Below are 5,258 nucleotides of genomic sequence, written 5' to 3'. Positions count from 1 at the left end.
GCATAGCTAGATGGTACAATAGATGAATGCATAGCTAGATGGTACAACAGATGAATGCATAGCTAGATGGTACAATAGATGAATGCATAGCTAGATGGTACAACAGACAGATGATAAACAGGTTGGAGAGCTGATAGATACACAGATAGAGGATACGCAGACACACACATAAACACATGAAAAATAAGTAAACAAATACAAACCCACATACAAGCAATATAATCAGAAAGCTAGGCCTCAGCCTACCCTCCCAGTATTTCTCAGTTTCACCTGCAGCCTGAGCTGTTAGAGCAAGTTAGACTGAAGTAACACACAGCAACTCAAGACAATCTGACACCCACCATAAGTTTGTAAACAGAGAGCGAACTCCTTGAAGGCCAGCCCTCTATGCCTTCCAGCAGCACCCCATCACCTAAGTGGATGACAGCAGCTGGAACCCCCACATACTGACTGTCCACCCCAGCCTGCCAGCAAGGTGCCTGACAACCCTCAGGGGAGGAGCATGCAGGGAGGCAGGCACAGCCGCAGCCTAGTGTGGAGGGGCTGCGGGAGGTGGGCTGAGGGAGGTCACGTGAGGGGGATAGGACTCGGGGGGCGTGGCCAGTGCCAAGGCCCTGCAGTGGGACCAGCGAGGGAGCCAGTGCAGCCACAACAGGTGCAGGAGGGCAGGAGTGAGGAGGGAGATCTCTAGGAAGAGTAAGGCAGGCCCTCTGGCCAGTCCAGAGCCGCCAAGAGGCTGGAGAGAAAGCCTCCTGCCTTACTGCACCCCTCAGCAGCCAGCTGTGCCTGGGGTGACAGGGCTCGTGTCCACGGACCATGCAGCCCCCGACCCCGACCCCCTATAGAAGACAGCAACATTCCACCAGCACCATCCTGTAAGAGGCAACAGGTGACCAGGTCAGGAAGCAGACCCGTTCGTGGCCAGCCACCTGGTTCTCAGCAGGAACCCCAGTAAGACATGATTATCCTCACTTCACAGCTGGGGAAATGGCATTCAGGACTCTTAGGTGTGTAGAATCACACAGTTAAGAGGCAGCAGCAACTTCGACACCAACACTATGGACTCTTTCGATCCCCCAGCCCTCCATGGTCCACAGCCCATCCTGCCCAGCCTGTCCTTGGGTCAGACTGAAACCAGTGAAGCTAGAGGAGCTTTTCCTGGGGAAAGCGAGTCTAGCCCTAAGCCTAGAAGGACAGAGGAATCATGAGTGAGTCATCACTTCTAAGCCAGATTCTGAGATCTGATGGCACGAAATCCTGCAGCAAGGGAGAACCTCATTCTGGGGCTATGTTTGGAACCAAGCAGATGATGAGCAGCAGGTGGGACCCGGATACACTGGAGAGAAGCCCCGTGGCTGCTCAGGGAGCTCATACCTCACGCCGACTGGAAGCAGCCCAACTTGTCCAAACACCGCACTTGTCAGGAAGGTGACATGTGACATCTCTATTCGTCTTTACCTGGAAGCAAAGAGTTTATCTACTCTTGGGGCTAACTGAACCCCTCATCTATATCACTACAGTACAGGTCATGCTTTAAGAATGTCTGATTTATTTTAATGCACATATATATATGGAATCTAGAAAAATGGCACTAATGGAACTATTTGCAGGGTGGGAAGAGAGACACAGATGTAGACAATGGACTTATGACACAGGGGGTAAGGAGAGGGTGGGATGAATTGGGAGAGTAGCATTGACATACATACATTGTGCTTTGCTAAGTCACTCAGTCGTGTCTGACTCTGCAACTCCATGGACTGTAGCCCGCCAGGCTCCTCTGTCCATGGGACTCTCCAGGCAAGAATATTGGACTGGGTTGCCATGCCTTCCTCCAGGGGTTCTTCCTGACCCAAGGATCAAACCCATGTCTCTTAAGTCTCCTGCATTGGCAGGCAGGTTCTTTACCACCTGTGCCACTTAGGAAGCCCATATATACACTAACATGTATAATATAGATAGCTAGTGAGAAGCTACTGTGTAACACAGAGAGCTCAGATCGGTGCTCTCTGATGACCTAAAGCGGTGGGACAGGGGGAAGGGAGGGAGGCTTCAGAGGGAGGGAATATATGTATACATATGGCTGATTCACAATGTTATACAGCAGAAATTAAAACATTATAAAGCAATTACAATAAAAGAAAAATGGCTGAGAACTACCTTGCTGAAGTCTCTTGAAGACAGTTCCTTGCTCATAAGTAAGCCTGCATCCTGACCTTGGAGAAGGCTAAGGAAACCTCTCTACTTGTAGACCCCGGGCCCCTAGATCTGTGCTGCAAACTCCTTTTCTCTTGTTATTTTGCAAGAAGAAGGCTGCCCGCCTGCCTTCCTGGGCAGCCTTTGGAGTCTGAGCCCTGCAGGCCACCACCGCCCTCTATGGATCAGTGCCAGTGTCCTGGGTGAAAGCAACTCGGGCACCTCCCAGTTCCTCCCAGTCTCCCTGTCTCCAGGGCAATGCAGCACCCGCCTCCACCCTGCCCAGCTTCCTTCACCTGTGTCCCCTTTGGCACGTGCTAATCACAGCTTGCAACTTTTAAAGGTGCCAAGAAAAAGAAGGAAAAAGGAAAGAGATACAGGTGGGAATCCATGGTAAAGGTTAACCTATGAAAGGTAACCCAACGAGGCCCGGACTGCTTCTCCTTAAAGGTGCTGCTTGAGGCCCAAAGCTCATCTGCTTGGACCAGTATGTGGTCCTGGGACTCCGATGAAGCCGCTAGCCTCCCTGGACATCAGTCTCTTCTGATAAAATGACACCTTTTGGATCTAGTGCTCAGAAGGCCCAGCCCAGCCCTGAAATCCCCGAGTCCATGGTTCTGAGGCAGAGACTAGTGAGCCGTCCACCCGATAAAGAATCAGATGACCTGCCTGGGGGCTCTCTTGTTCAACATATTTTTCAAATTATTAAAAATCATTTATTTTCCAAATGGGGTTATTTTCATATTTGAAATAGACAACAGCAATTTTGCTGCCAGGTGCCCATCTTTCAACTGAGGACAGTAACCAACACGACATCTGCATGCCAATACAGACTTCTTTTATTAACAGAGGACAGAGATGGGTGCACCACTGGCCGAGACCAGCAGAGGCTCAGTCCAGAGCACTTGGTGACTCTGGCCCAAGCACCTCTGGGAGGGAACTGCTTTGCCCCTGATAACTGCCCCTCTCTAAGAAGGAAAGGATGGGGTTCGGACAGGCCAGCCACCATTTGGGAGCAGATGTAGGCCAGCCACATACTTCCAAACAACAGAGGGAAAAAACAGGGTGCCTTGGGGTCCTGGTGGGGACCACAGGGGTGAAAAGGCAGCTGGAAGCTCACTGGGGATGAAGGCCAAAGCACATGTCCAAAGTGGGAGCGCTGATGCTCCCCGGGCACACGCCCTGCCAGCCCCGTCTGGGCTGAATAAACACAGGTCTCCACAGTGCCTGCGGGGCCCCTGGCTCACAGACATGGGGGGGGTGTCTGGAAGAGAGGGGGAGGCAGAATCCTGATCCACTGGGCAACATCTCCTAAGAGTCACTCACTCCCCAGGGCGGGTAGGGTTCCAGGACCCTGGGTTCCCAGCTGACCTGAGGTTTACTTGGTTCTGTCAAATATCCCTGCACCACCTTGAATCAAGACTTAAATCTCTGCTATCTTGACAGGATGCCAAGTATCTCATACTTTTTCAAGGAAAAGGTGTAGTCGATGTATCACAGGAGACACACACTCTGAAGGCCTTACTCTGGATGCAAAAAGTGCCATCGAAGGCTTTGGACGAGGGAGCTGCTGTCACAGCCAGCAACCGTGTCCAAACCAAAAGACCCTGCGTCGCCAGTAATGAGTGCCAATAATAGTCTGCCAATGTGAGAGGCAGATCACCCGCTTCCTATAGGAAAGTGAAGTCGCTCAGTCGTGTCCCACTCTTCACAACCCCATGGACTGCAGCCCACCAGGCTTCTCAGTCCATGGGATTTTCCAGGCAAGAGTACTGGAGTGGGGTGCCATTTCCTTCTCCAGGAGATCTTCCCGACCCAGGGATCGAACCCGGGTCTCCCGCACTGTAGGCAGACGCTTTACCCACTGAGCCACCAGGGAAGCCCTGGCTTCCTATAGGCTTCTACAAAAAAATGGTGCTCAGGAAACCCGACACAGGAGTGACACAGCACAGACGCCACATCACTGAGGGCCTCAGTGGAGCCTAGGGGACCCCCTGAAAGCCTTACAAGAGGGATCTGCTTGGGACTGCAGGGAGGGGTGGAGACAACAGGGGCTAGGGGCTATGTGCTCTGTCACCCTCCAATCCCCAGGGCAAGAAAGTGGAGGAAAAGACAAAGCAAGACCCGCCACACAGGAGTAAGCAGTGGGGCCAGGGCCAGACCCACGCCCGCACTCCTCGCCTTGGCCATCCTCTGGGCTTCTCCGGGAGTCCCTTCCTGCCCCAGGAAGCTGTGACTACAGGGCCACATAGGGACAGCCAACTGACACAAAGCCAGGGTTAGCCACGCAAGGTGTCCCTGCATTAGCAGGTTTCACTGTCCCTTAGTTTTAAAGGCCTCTAAGAACAGGTAACGGAGAAGGCAATGGCACCCCACTGCAGTACTCTTGCCTGGAAAATCCCATGGACGGAGGAGCCTGGTGGGCTGCAGTCCATGGGGTCGCGAAGAGTGGGACACGACTGAGCGACTTCCCTTTCACTTTTCACTTTCATGCACTGGAAAAGGAAATGGCAACCCACTCCAGTGTTCTTGCCTGGAGAATCCCAGGGCCGGGGGAGCCTGGCAGGCTGCCGTCTCTGGGGTCACACAGAGTCGGACACGACTGAAGCGACTCAGCAGCAGCAGCAGAACTCCAAATGCTCCAGCTATGTGGCCTTGAGCAGGCACCCTGCCCTCTCTGTGCTTCATGCTCCTTACCCAGAAAATGGGCTGATAACTACAGCAAACTCTCTGCAAGGTGGCTGTGGGGTTAAAGCAGCAAAGGCCAGTCAGACACCCAGAACAGGGCCCAGCAGAGAGTAAATGCATTATTAACATTTACAGCAACATATGTGTTTTCTGGGAAACCATGAGATGAGGTGAGGGGAAAATGAGAACAGAAGAAGTGCCTTAATAAGAAGCACTCGGAGGACTTCCCTTGTGGTCCAGTGACTAAGACTCTGAGTTCCCAATGCAGGAGGCCCGGGTTCAATCCCTGCTCAGGGAACTAGATTCCACATGCTGCAACTAAGACCCGGAGCAGCCAAATAAAAAAATAATTTTTAAAAAAGAACCGCTTGGTGGGG

General features: G+C 52.4%; 1 protein-coding gene across 4 annotated transcripts in view; it reads right to left on the bottom strand.

Annotated features, from left to right (window-relative positions):
- TNS3 (tensin 3) overlaps positions 1-5,258 on the bottom strand; it is a 221,616-nt gene that overhangs the window by 123,757 nt on the left and 92,601 nt on the right. The gene's annotated exons all lie outside the window — the stretch shown is intronic.

Source organism: Oryx dammah, unplaced genomic scaffold, assembly GCF_014754425.2.
Source record: "Oryx dammah isolate SB20612 unplaced genomic scaffold, SCBI_Odam_1.1 HiC_scaffold_18, whole genome shotgun sequence".
Taxonomy (NCBI): domain Eukaryota; kingdom Metazoa; phylum Chordata; class Mammalia; order Artiodactyla; family Bovidae; genus Oryx; species Oryx dammah.
The sequence above is the reverse complement of the archived record's forward strand: the minus strand, read 5'-3'. Positions and strand labels throughout refer to the sequence as shown.